The sequence below is a fragment of the Stigmatopora argus genome, chromosome 15, assembly GCF_051989625.1.
Source record: "Stigmatopora argus isolate UIUO_Sarg chromosome 15, RoL_Sarg_1.0, whole genome shotgun sequence".
Taxonomy (NCBI): Eukaryota; Metazoa; Chordata; class Actinopteri; order Syngnathiformes; family Syngnathidae; genus Stigmatopora; species Stigmatopora argus.
The window spans coordinates 11,456,807-11,471,580 of NC_135401.1; positions in this window are offsets into that span (position 1 = coordinate 11,456,807).

Genomic DNA, 14,774 nt, shown 5'->3' on the forward strand with positions numbered 1-14,774 from the left:
CGTCCATTGCCATCAATGGCAGTTGGTGAGTAAAATGCGTGTCCTGAAAAGAATGAACAAAAAGACATCACATCATGATTCTTCTGTTTCCCAACTAAGGACAAGAACATTGCTATTATTATTATTATTTAGTCTGAACAAGTTGGGAACATTTTTGAAATGATTTTAAGCAATTTTTTGCTAATGGCAACCAAATCTGCAAAATAGAACCGCACGTATATATTGCAGCATTTAACATTCCGTACATTACGGTGGTAAAAATAAAAAGAATTCTTCTGCAACTCGTTAAAAAAATATTTCCACCAGGGCTCAGATCGCAATGTGGGACTGTTGTATATAATGAAACCTCACAAAGAGGGCCAATGGCTACAAAAAAATACCAAGGTTAATCTTGATTAAATACCTTTTCCGGGCCACAAAAAGCATATTTAACATAAAACATCATTCAAAGGAGATCCGGGCGTGATGTAAAAAAAAAAAAATACAGAACTAAAATGAAAATATATAAAATATTGCTGATGGCAAGGCCAAGTATCCCAACTTGTAAATGAAAAGTATCAAAGAGATTAAAGGGAAAACATTATAAATCAAAATAGCACTTAAATGCCTTTGTCTGCCTTCCCATTACCCCCGTGCCCAATTTTATTCACACTTAAGCAAACCGGCGTTCATTCTTGCTCAAATACGAAGATGTGAATACTTTATCAGAGCTGGAAAGCCAGCGTTTGGGGAGGATAACGGCGAGCCTGTTTGCGGACGAATATAAGGAAAAAAAACTAAATAATGACTGTCAGACATGAATTAAGCCTTGTATAAATGCCATCGCAGCTGTCGGTTGACGTTCCCGCTGCGTCCCGAGCGAGGAAGTCCTCCTTCAGACCAAACGGCCTCTCGCCAATGACTTTTTTTCTCCTCCAGACAACATATTCCCTCCCCACCTGTTGATGAATTGTGTCGCTGTACGCAAAGGCCAGATGCGACAGCACGCATCTTTATGCAAAACACGGCTTTTCTCAAACGGGTTGGCGTGGTGAATGGACGGCAGAGGCCAAATTATAGTAATCTTCCCCACGCAGACGGAAAATCATTGGCACTTTGGAGAGGGAAGTTGTAGAGGTCTTAATGACTTCTGCTTGGAAAGGCTCACTTGTTCTTAGTAGCTGAAAAGTGAAGTATTGATTGATGCACTCGGTGAAACATTGTTATTCGTGGACCGTATTTTTCCGAGTATAAGTCGCAGTTTTTTTCATAGTTTGGCCGGGGGTGCAACTTATGTGTGAAATTATTAACACATTGTTATATCATTATGTCTAAAATGCCTTTCCTATTTCTGCATCCTCACCCTCTTGCTACTTTGACAACGAAATTTCCCGAATACGGGATGAATAAAGTTATCCAATCCAATCCAATTATTAGAAACCTGTCAATCTAAGACTACATAAATCCGTATGACTGGCTAGAATGGCTAGAAAAATCCATATATGGACTTCCTTATGACTTATGTGAATCAGCACCAACAAGACGGACCACGGACCACGATCTTGATTGCACCTTTGTCACCGACGTTCTCACGACGGCTAACGACTCACCTACGCTGCTGACCTAGTACCTTCACCCATCTCTGGAAAGCTCTCAATAAACAGACAATCACTCACCCAGCTTGTGCTCTTTGTGCTTTGGGGTCCTCCATCCGTGATCGTAACAACAATATTCACATGATTTGGAGTGAAACTTATACAAAATTTAAAACCAAATTACAATTAAGTTTAGTGTAAAGTCAGATTACACTTACTTTTGAGTGTCTGCATCGTAATCCAAGTTCATTTAAATTTGTTTATGTTATGTTACGAGCGTGTTGCCATGCAAAAAGTCCCTCCCCCTCTCTCTGTCCGTCGCTCTCCCCTCTGCGCAATCTGTCTAATTTTAGTACAATTAAACACATTTCAGTACTATTAAACCACTAGTTATTTGTTACTTTGTTAATGGCGAATTAGAACAAATAAAAATGTTTTTCCAATCCAATATCCTGTTTTGGGTGGTTTTTCAGAGGGTTGGAACGAATTAATTTGTTTTTAGTTCATTTCTTGGGAAACGTTCATTGAGTAAATCGACATACGAGCTCAGTCCCGGAACGAATTAAGCTCGTATCTCGAGGCGCCACTGTATTTTGGTAAACTTGTTAGCATGTTCTTTATGCTAGTTATCTAAATAACTCTTAATATGGTACATTGTGACTGACATTACCAGGTACGTTATTCTTGTTGTTATTCTCTATTTTATTTTTATCTTAAATTGCCTTTCACAATGACATATATGTTTTTGGTGTTGAATTTCATTCAATAAATTTCCCCCAAAAAGGCGACTTATAGTCTAGTGCGACTTATATATGTTTTTTCTTCTTTATTATGTATTTTTTGGCTGGTGCGACTTATACTCCGGTGCGGCTTATACTCCGAAAAAAACGGTACTTGTTTGGGAAGAAAATGTTCAAACGGTTCAAAAATACTCCATTGTTTCCTTTACACGTGGAAATCAAATATATATACAGGGAAATTGAGTCCAAGGCTTTATTTGAGGACACACTCATAGTCCACACACACGTTTATAATATGTCCCCGTGTATCCTACAAAGGTCAAAAACATCCAAAGGAAGGAAAAAAAAGGCTTTACACTGCAGTATGTGGAAATACCTTAGTGTGTAAATGATAGCTTTTAAGTATAGTTTGAGTTTAACGTCGACTGCAGGGTAATGGTAGCAAATATTCATTCGTTTTCCGTACTGCTTATCGTGGGGGTGCTGGAACCTATCCCAACCAGCCATGGGCGGTAGGCAAGAGACACCCTGATTTGGTTACCAACCAATCACAGGGCACATTGAGTTAACAATCATACCGAGGGGCAATTTAGAGTGTTGAACTGGTCTGTCATGCATGTTTTGTGGATTGGGGAGGAAACCGTAGTACCTGGAGAAAACCCACACAAGCCTGGGGAGAGCGCGCAAACTCCACACAGGAAGGTTGGGGATTGAACCGTCGCGCTCAGACCTGTGAGGCGGACATGCTAACCACATCACCATGCCCCTGGTTGCTATTATTTCCGTGACTATCAAAAAATCTCATGTTTCATATACTTGGGTGTCTTAAATGGAAATACAGGCAGCCGCCGATTTACGCCGATATTCGGGATGGACAGATTGATCGTAAAAAAATCTGCTTGTATGCCCATCTGTGTTGTGGATGTTGTACGTGTGTGTTTCCGCATTGTAATTGGAGTTATCGTTTAAGAGACTGTGATTTCCGAGCTGACCCTAAACACACCTCTTGTTAAAAAAAAGATATCAAACATATTAAAACAAATAATAGTATTATGACAGAAGCCTGTCTGGCCACTCTTTTCCATTAGTTTTAATTCACAGTTCTGATGACAGAATTGAAGTCATTGTTTGGCAACCTAAGATGGAAAAAAATACAATTTGTTGGTCACATTATAATTACTACGTGAAATGACAAAGAAAAAAAGGCCCGTTCTTACAGTATACAAGATATAATAACTAAATGATCCTGACAAGGAATGACAACCAAGTATGTCAAATGGATGTTACGTAGAGATAAACAAGCATTTTTCCCCTCATTTGTGGTCAAATTGTTAAAACTGTTCAAGTACATTTTTCTGGAGAAAACACATTGAAAACCTAATTTTAGCTGTCATGGAAAGCTGGCAAAAGTGGGCATTCAAATTACATATTCATACTCACTAGCAGTGGAAATGAATTTGATGTCGAGTGTTGACAATAGCAGGCAATGAGTTACTAACATTAAATATTGTACTGCTGTCCAAAGAATTGATATGGAATTCATCATCAATTTGATGATTTCCATCTCTAGGGGTGTCATGATACATCGATCGGCTAACTAATGATCAAATCAATCGAAATAAAAATGATCTTTAAGATCACATGTGTCAAAGTGGCGGCCCGGGGGCCAAATCTGGCCCGCCGCATCATTTTGTGTGGCCCGGGAAAGTAAATCATGAGTGCCGACTTTCTGTTTTAGGATCAAATTAAAATGAAAAGGATAGATGTATATTAAATGTCCTGATTTTCCCACTTTTAAATCAATAATTGTAATTTTTTAATCCATTTTTTCTGTGTTTTTAGTTCAAAAATCATTTTGTAAAATCTAAAAATATATAAAAAAAGCTAAAATAAACATTGTTTTAGATCTATAAAAAACTGAATATTCAGGGATTTTAATCCAGTTCTTTTAATCCATTTATTAAAAAAAAAAAATTATATCTAAAATGGTCCGGCCCACATGAAATCAAGTTGACGTTAAAGCGGCCCGCTAACCTGTTTTAGATGATGCTGAAACGTAAAAACTGAATGATTGCACTTTGTACTATAGGCAAATATACCGGCGCCAAAATTATATCTTATAGTCATGAAATTGGTGATCTCCACTCGTCATAATAACACCAATCAGCGATTTTCAGCGTAACAAATGAGGATGAGGGGAAGAAGTCAACTCTACACAGTAAAGGCAGCACCAGGATTTGAACCCAAAACCTCAAAACTGCAAAACATACATCAAGAATCATCTTGACCAGTGGTGTCAAACATTGTAGCTCATTCATACTGTTAATATAGAATTACCTCTTATTTTTTCATTCAACGTGGGCGGTGTAACACTAGAATTATGTGACTTCTGTAATTGTGTGCGCTCATTATTTTACTTTCATCAATTTCTTATCCGCAGTCATATTCGTTCTTTTGCCCCCTGGCGTCAAAACTGTGTTGTCAATGGCAGCCAATGAGTTAACAAGGAATCTTAAAATGCCCCAAAACCAACAGGAACTAACCCAGAAATGCCCCAAAATCATCAGAAAGCAACGACACACTGAAAGTGGTCCGGAAATTCCCCAAATGAACAAGGACATGATCCAAAATTCACAGGAAGTGACCTGTAAGTACACTAAAATACACATGGAAGTGACACAAAATTGACTCACTGATTGCCATTGACAATGATAGAGGTCTAACTCACTTAAAAAGGCTGTGGATGCTGGTTTTTCAGTGCCATTAAGTTACCTTTTATAGGTAAAAATAAACTGGTCATGCCCACATAAGATCTAGTTGGCATGAATGTGGTCCACGTACCAAACTGAGTTTGACACCCCTGATCTTGACTATACAGAGCACCAAAAAGCGTGAGAAAATGAAAAGAAAGCATGAAATAGGAGGTTGAAATAAATGACTGGTCAATGGTGTCAGATGGGTAAATGGATCAGACTAATGCAGGAAGAAGAGATGGCAATGGATGCTTGATTTAGCTGAAACCACGGAAGAGGAGAATGTCGGAATCCTGAGGAGGAGAAGAGCATGGCGGGGGTGAATTGTGGCGATGGAGATGGGCTCGGGCGGGCACATGCACAAGAAACTGCAGATTTCATGCACGCAATCTGCAAAATGTACATTAGTGTGGGGGTTTTACGACACTATATTGACAGTTAAATGCGATGAGTGGCGTGCGGCCCGTCATTGGCAGACAAATGATCACGGGCAGCCACCCCAGTTTAACCGTTTGGCTGCCCGATGCTGGGAGGATTTATGCTTCCGAAAAATTTAATTGTACTTACAGTATATGAACCTATTTTGTTCTTTTGCATCATTTTCTGATGTTGTGGAAACCAATTCCCATTTAAAAAATAGCAATTCAGTGGTATCTCTACTTATGAAATTAATTGGTTGAACTTGCGTTAGCACGACACACAATCCCTTCTGTGCAATAACTTTGGGGGGTGCAATAACAATGTGCAATATCTTAGATTGTGCAATATTTTAGAATTTACCTTGCCTTGATGTGACTTTTTATATTTTTATATTACTTATGTTTTTTTTTTTACTGGGAAAACGTATTTTATGGAGTAGCACCACCAATTTCGTTATACGCAGCTGTGTATGATAACAATAAAGGCTTTTTATTTATTTTTTTGGTTCCACTTGTTTCTTAACTTGGATAATTGTAAATAGTGCAGCAGTTTACATTGAATTTGCATAATTCGTTTCACAATACTTAATACTAGCTACTATAAACCCTTTAAAAATGATTAAGGCATACTGATATTGTATGAAATAAGTATGCAAAACCAGAGCAAAAATATATATTTTTTAAAGCCGTTACAATGACCCCACAATGCCGAACCAAGCAATAACAAAAAAACGCACCTCTGACTGTAAAGAATTGTGAAGTGGGCTAGGTAACGTGGGTGTTGTTGAAAGGAGTGTAGCTAGTCAGTATTGCTTGTATGATGGCTAGAGAAAGTGAAGACTTTGGCATGCTTTGCAGCATTTCCTTATTTTAGTTATATGATATACCTCTACTGATGTTTCATAACCCGAACAAATGATTGTATATTGGAAAAACAATTTCAAGTGTTTTGTAACCTGAAAAAAATGTAAGTTGAAGCATTTGGAAGTAGAAATACCACTGTAATAGCTTTCTGTGATAATTGATAGATTTACTATGAATATTTTTTCTTGAAAAATGCAAACATTTTGGAGTTTAAAAGACAAAAAAAGACCAGTAAAATGTTCGTCCACACATTTATTTTGTTTACTTTCGAACAGCTGTTTAGCAAAGGGTGATTATTTTTCCAAGCTGGCGAGAGATGGCCTCACAGACTAAACATATTTTTTTGTTTCTACAGCGTGTAAGGAGCATGGCGCTCGCTTCAAAATGTTTTTGGGTTGCATTTGCATTCTTGCTACTTAGGCCTGTCATGAGACTGTTTAAGTCACAGGTGTCAAAGTGTTGGCCCGGGGGCCAAATCTGGCCCGCTGGATCATTTTGTGTGGCCCGGGAAAGTAAATCATGAGTGCCGACTTTCTGTTTTAGGATCAAATTAAAATGAAGAGTATAGATGTATATTAAATTTCCTGATTTTCCCCTTTTAAATCAATAATTGTCATTTTTTAATCATTTTTTTCTGTGTTTTTAGTTCAAAAATCATTTTGTAAAATCTAAAAATTTATAAAAAAATCTCAAATAAACATTGTTTTCTATTTATAAAAAAACTGAATATTCAGGGCTTTCAATCCAGGTCTTTTAATCCATTTAAAAAATATATATCTAAATATTATATCTAAAATGGTCCAGCCCACATGAAATCGAGTTGACGTTAACGCGGCCCGCGAACCAACCCGAGTCTGACACCCCTGGTTTAAGTTTTTGGCAAAATGTGCATTAGGCAATCAAAGGGTTAAACGTATTCGACGTATTTTGCCGTCAATGGCGGCAAATGAGTTAAAGAGTTAGATGAAGTCTCCACTCACCAAAAGTGCAGCCCCCCGCTCTCACGTGTACATATAAAAAGAAAACTCAAAACGCATCGAGTGTCGAGGAGGCCAAATGAATGAGGCACTCCAAAATATCGTTTTGAAAATTGCCACAGAGCCGTGACAGACACTCCACCACACTGGATATGAGAAAAGGCTGTGTGTGTACAAAAGAAAAACAATTTTTCCAACTGTGACATCAATACAGTAAATGACAATACGTGGTCTTGCACAAATAGCTGAAAAAATGTCTGTTATGGATTGACAGAAGATAGGGCACAAAGGTACATAAATAATGTGGCGCCTTTAGGTGTGCCTCCTGACAATAACACATATACTGTCGAGAGATGACGAGGTTGTTAGAAAATGCCATTCAGCATATAATTGCATTTCATCTCATTCTTGCCCTTCAGCAGACAATGCCGCCTCCTTTTGTGAGGCCCTCGCTCGCTTTTGTGCGAGCAGCGCAAACCAAAATGTCACAATACATCATAAGACTTCCATCATGATAAACGGGGTTTATGGAACCTTCAACATGAAAGCCTCAAAAGTGGAACCATTTTGGACTTTTGGGGAACTTTTGGGGAACTTTTCTGTCACGTCACAGCAGGAGGGGAAAGAGGATAAGTTTGTTGATTATCATTGAGCTGCAAATTGAACTTTTTGTCACATATTATGCTTCTGGCTGCTCGTTTTTTATTTTATTTCAAATTTATTATACAGTGGTACCTCGACATACGAGTGCCCGGACATACGAGCAATTTGAGATACGAGTAAAATTTCAGGCAAATATTTATCTTGAAGATACGAGACAAATTTTGGTATACAAGCATACAACAGACGCGAGAGGCTGCTCATAATAACATCATGGGCACTGTCTTTCTGGTCGCAACTCCCTCATTTAATGTCTCTACGAGCACTGGGCGGAGCGTTGCATTTTTTCAATGTTTTTATTTCCCGTTAGCCCGTTAGCTCCCGTTGGCGGAGCAATCGCTAATACGAGACTACTTCTCGTTGGCAAGTGGTTGTGCGTTATCCTATTGTGAGGACATTTGTGTGCATCATTTTCGGAATATTTTGAAGGGAAGACTAAAGTAAACAACCCTCGATAGGTTGCATCTGAAAGTCAGGGTGGAGGCGGGGCAAATAGAGCAATCCCGGGAGAAGAAAGGTATCAAAATTTAAAACAAAATTAGAATTAAGTTCAGAGTAAGGTTAGATTAAATTTATTTTTGAGTGTGTCTGCATTGTAATCCAAGTTCATTTAAATTTGTTTATGTTATGTTACGAGCGCGTTGCCGTGCAAAAAGTCCCTCCCCCCTCTCTCTGTCCGTCTCTCTCTACCCTCCGCGAAATCCGTCTAATTTTAGTAATATTAAACACATTTTAGTACTATTAAACCACTAGTTATTTGTTACTTTGTAAATAAATGGCAAATTAGAACAAATAAAAATGTTTTTCCAAACCAATATACTGTTTTGGGTGGTTTTTCAGAGGGTTGGAACGAATTAATTTGTTTTTAGTTCATTTCATTGGGAAACGTTCATTTGAGTTACGAGTAAATCGACATACGAGCTCAGTCCCGGAACGAATTAAGCTCGTATCTCAAGGTACCACTGTTAGTGGTGTATCTGTTGTATTGCAGATTAGTGTGAAAAAGTCACTTGAAATGCTTTTGTAATGTTGAATGTTTTGTTACTATTTATTTCAGCACATTTCACTTTGAGTTACGTTTGACAGCTGTTTTTAACAAATATTTGAGTACCGAATCAAAAATGGACTAGGGGTTTCTCTTTTACCGTATTGTCCCACATATTAGCCGCCTCCGCGTATAAGCATACCCTTAGAATTGCCTTAAAACAGTTGAATTGTACAATTTCCCTCGTATAAGCCGCCCCCTGATTCACAATTTTCACCTCCATGTTCGTGGCTTTAATAGGGAGTACAAATGTGTTACTTAAATCTTAAGAAAAACCATCGCACATGGTATTTCTGAGATACTATATAAATCGATTGCTGGATTCACATTCCGAAAGTGTGTTGCCTGCATGTAGACAAATTCAAAAAGGAAGTCAAGTGAGCAGTACAACCAGGAAGTGTGTGTGTAGCGGTCTAGGTTGTTATCCCTAAGCAAGATGGCGGCGCCCTGAGCGAGCAATGGCAGGCACGAGTGAGTTTTTCACGTTTTATGCAAGATACGTTTTTTTTCTTGAATTTCATTCATAGACGTCCAAATAAATGTTGTTAAGCCTTTTATCCATTTATGTTTTCTCTATTGTGAAATAAATGACCGTATCGGCTGCACTCGCGTTATATGCGAGAAAATACACTATTTTTTTAACAATAAGATCCCGGTATGAAATATGAAACATGTTGGCCTTAACTCATCTGCCGCCATTGATGGTGATAATCTGAAATAGGATCGTTGGTAGTGAGGGTAATGGTACAGTCACATTTTGTGATAGATGACACAAAATGGTTTTACCCGTAAATTATGTAATTTTTTTTGTCCTTATCAAAGGTCTATGAAATTTGAAATTTTGACATTTTTAGAGTAATCGTCTTTTAGAGGCACTGCTTCTTGCCTACCGTTTGTTAGGGGAAAAAAAGCCGCGAGCGACGGACACGAGTGGTGGCGATGGCGGGCAGCTGTCAACAAATTCCACAGCTTGGGCGCCAAAGCCCTGATGACCCGTCGGCGGGAGTTGACATTAATCCTAAATCTTCCAGTCAGCGCGTTTCGGATTGAGGGAACACAACGCGACGCTGGGAGCCGACGCGGGCTTCGACGGAGAAAGGTGCCGATGCTAACGAGCGCTTCCCTAATGACCCCGCGTCATTTGATGTCCTGGTTTACAGAGAGCTGTGTCTCAGTGGTGAAGGCTTGTGTAAACCGCCTCGTGCGGGGCACTCAAGCGGGGCCACGGTGGTTGGGATAATGTCAGCCATGCTTGATATGCTCGTTTGTAAACTAATCATTGAATCACTGCGGCCAAGTGAGAAAAGCTCGGGGCCCCCCATGACAAATGCACCTCGGCAACAACTAACAGGAAGAAAGAATGGAGAAGTGGAAGCAAGGGGCTGGGGAAGATAGTCTGGACCCTGTGTCACCTCTGTCTCGACTGGGAAATACCAGGGGTGTAAATTCATGACGATTTTATATTTGTCTTGCTTCCATTTGATTTCAGGGCCTTCAATGGATTTAATACACTACATCAAGGGTGTCAGACTCGGGTTGGTTCGCGGGCCACATTAACATCAACTCGATTTCATGTGGGCCGGACCATTTTAGATATAATATTTAGATTTTCTTTATATAAATGGATTAAAAGAACTGGATTAAAAGCCCTGAATAGTCAGTTTTTTTTATAGATCTAAAACAATGCTTATTTTAGCTTTTTTAAATATATTTTTTAGATTTTACAAAATGATTTTTGAACTAAAAACAGAAAAAAATGATTAAAAAATTACAATTATTGATTTAAAAGGGGGAAAATCAGGAAATGTAATATACATCTATACTTTTCATTTTAATTTGATCCTAAAACAGAAAGTCGGCACTCATGATTTACTTTCCCGGGCCACACAAAATGATGCGGCGGGCCAGATTTGGCCCCCGGGCCGCCACTTTGACACATGTGCACTACATGAAGTCCTTGAGTCACAAGCAACTTTCTACGCTAGCAATGTAGCCAGAATTTCCGCGCAACTTGGATTTCACTTCTAGAGTAAAAATTGATGTGAAATAAATAACATGCTGCATTTTGGCATTAATGCTGAGACCACTAATTTTGAACTACTGCACACTTTTTGCGTTTCAAAGTCTCAAGGCACACCACCATCTAAAAATCTTCAAATTTGATAACAGTCTGTAAATCAAGGTAACACATAAAAACGTATTTCAATATCAAATTTGAAATTGAAAAAAATGAAGTCCTTGAACCCCGAACAACTTCTCGTTTACGTGATATAAAAATAAGTAATGTACCCATTTTATTATTATTCTCTACTATGTGAAACGCAGTTATGTTTTGCCCGTCAAACCAAACAACTTCTGGTTCACGCTCCCTAAAAATAAGCAACAAAATGACTTTAATCTCATAATATTAAAGATTTGCATCTTGTAATAGTGAAATGTATGACAATGTTCGTCTTTTTCAATTTTAATCCAATAATGTTAAGATTTTTTTCCCCTCAAAATATTACAATGTTTGAATTCTCGGCAGGGAATTTCCAGCAGTACACACAGTGGTTGGGAAACACAGAGTTAGGATTTTCAACGGGTTATTTACAACCAAAAGCAATTAACACAACTATTGAAAACTAAACCACAAAAGCCAACTTGTCATCCCCTCCAGTCAGACACACAGTGCGTTTAGAAATAGCCTAGGAAACACAACACTCAACACATCAACACTGCAACCCGAAGAATCCATGCAAACCGATTCATTGCTACCTGTCCTTATTTTTAGGCTACGTGAACCAGAAGTTTTTCAATTTAACCTTTGGCGACGTCAGGTCTGTGTAAACACAAAACCGCATTTTACGGCGTGAAATGCGTACAACGGTTTAACTTTGGTTTGAACACAGCATTTCTTTACTGATGTGCGCCGCTGCTCCCTTTTCTCCGCTCTTTTTAACATGTTAAGCTTGGTTTCCATGGCAATAGCAAATTGCTATTCTTTTACCTTTAACCGACAAGACCCAGCTTTCTTCGAAGGGAGCATCATGTCAAAAAAGAGGGTGAAAAAGGCAAATATACTTCTTGCACACAAACAGACAAGCACAATGCACTTGCTAAGCAAAAAAAACTACTGCACAGGGGAATAAATGGAGGATGAGGCACAGGCATCTTGAAGTCTAAACGTCTTAGGTCGAGGTCATTGTAACCCGAGAACTCCATGTATATTGCGGTATGTGCATATTTCAGTTACATCTACAATAAAGTATTACAAAATACAAATCAATTTTCATATTTTGAATATTTGAATGAAGACCTTTTACTATCCATTTTAACTGCGGGAGCGAATGAAAGAACGGGCTGAATTTAGTGTTATTACTAATAGAAGTGACTAACTTTTTCAATATGCTGTCAATAAGCTGTCAGGCTCTTTAAAAAAAGAAATGGCTGAATGTTAAGACCAACCGTATGTATACATGTGCATCTATGTATGTATGTATAGGTGTATATATGTATGTGTGTATATATGTATGTGTATATATGTATGTATGTATATGTGTATATATGTATGTATATGTGTATGTGTATATATGTATGTATATGTGTATATATGTGTGTGTATATATGTATGTGTATAAATGTATGTATGTATATATATATATATATATATATATATATTTCAGCAACACTCTTACTTATTTATTTATGTCTAAAATGTATTTTCCTGTGTATGTATTCTCACCCTCTTGCTACTGTGACAGTGAAATTTCCCAAATACGGGATGAATAAAGTTATCTAATCTAATCTAATATGGTGCAAATATAGGACAATCGATTGTATATTGAATTATCATTGTTTGAGACAAGGCGGCCCGGTGGACGAGTGGTTAGCGCGTTCTGAGATCGAGGGCCCAATGCCAGGTTCGGACATTCCTGTGTGGCGTATGCATGTTCCCCATGGGTTTGCGTGGGTTTTCTATGGGTACGTCGGTTTCTTCTCACATTCCAAAAACATGCATGGTAGGCTGGGTGAACTATCTAAATTGCTCCTAAGTATGAATGTGAGTAAGTGGTTGTCTGACTCTATGTGCCCTGCGATTGGCTGGGCCCCAATTCAGGGTGTCCCCTGCCTGGTGTCCGTAGTTGGCTGGGATGTGCTCCAGCACCCCCCGTAACTCTTGTGAGGATAAAAGGTACGGAAGGGAAAATGAATGAATATTGCTTGACAGCATGACAACACAAGCATATTCAAAAATATTGAAAGATTTGATAACCAACCAAAATGAGTACATGCAAAATTGAATTTGTAAACATTGGAACTTTAATTTATGTAATGTTACAATTTTGTGCCTGCGTAAGCCTTGTTGCACCCATTTTGGAATGTGACCAAAATATGACAAACGCAGACATAAAACTGTGAATTATTGTAAAAATCCATTAATTACACATCATATTATTAGACTTATTACTATAGTTTGAAATCATTCCCCTGACTAAAACCCAAAGAGTAAAAAAATGGGTGTTGTGTCACTTGGAAGTTGAGATCATTTAATGCTACAATTGTCCAGTTATTTACTCGATCCAAGTTTCACAAGGCAACCTTGAATAAACTCCTGAACGGTTGGTGCTTATTCACCTTATCAAAGAGAAAGTAAATTGTGTATACACTGTGTCCTGACACCACTAACTCTTATCGCACGCTGTACTTTTGTCATCAGCGAGAAACAGAGCATGACATGCGCTTAAACAATGAAGCACAAACGACGAGTTCGCTTCATTTGATGATGCCTGGACGTGGTGCTTTGAGGTTTATTAGCGGCGCACAGGTGGCTGTTTGCATGCGAAGAGGCATCAGGTGATGTTATTTTTAAATTGTCCTTTACATGTGCCTTTTATGGAAAGATTCCACGCCAATGGGAGGAGGGCAGCAGTGGCAAAGGTTTGAAATGGCGGACGCCGACGTGTAAATATACTACGTACATCTCCAGTAGTAGTGCTACCTGATCTGTTAACTGTTCACCACTGAGCACCGTTTGAACGTTTGACCTTTGAACACGCCTCATGACATTATGATGACATTTCAACCATAATCCCTGCCATGATTCTTAATCTCTCTGGCCGTGGACTCGTCTGACCCAAACAATCGGCGTCAAGGCGAGACGAGAGGCGTTCCTGATGAGGCAACACCATCGTGTGTTAAGAGCAGGGAGGGGAGGGCAAGGGAGGGGAGGTAATGGCTCATAGCATGTGCAAGGAAAATAGGTGAATTACTTTTTTTGTAAAATTACAAGACACTTGCCAAGAGAGAGGAAAAAGCCTGGTACAACATTTTCAAGGTTGTGCTGAGGGATTGCTATGATTATTTGCATTTGGGAATTATGTCTTTTACTACATTTGCTTTGAAATCGCAAATGCAATTTGAAATTCAACAAAGAGGGTCAAACCAAGGAGACCTTCCGCTTTGATTTGAGACGGTTCACAAAAAAAATGATGGTTTTAGCATTCCGTCCCATCTGGTGTTAACATTTCTGCTGATTTACAAAATTGTTCAACTGTGGATCAATGTATATGCAGGATTTTTTTGGGTCTTCATTTTAATGTCTAAAACACATGTGTCAAAGTGGCGGCCCGGGGGCCAAATCTGGCCCGACACATCATTTTGTGTGGCCAGGGAAAGTAAATCATGAGTGCCGACTTTCTGTTTTAGGATCAAATTAAAATGAAGAGTATAGATGTATATTAAATTTCCTGATTTTCCCCC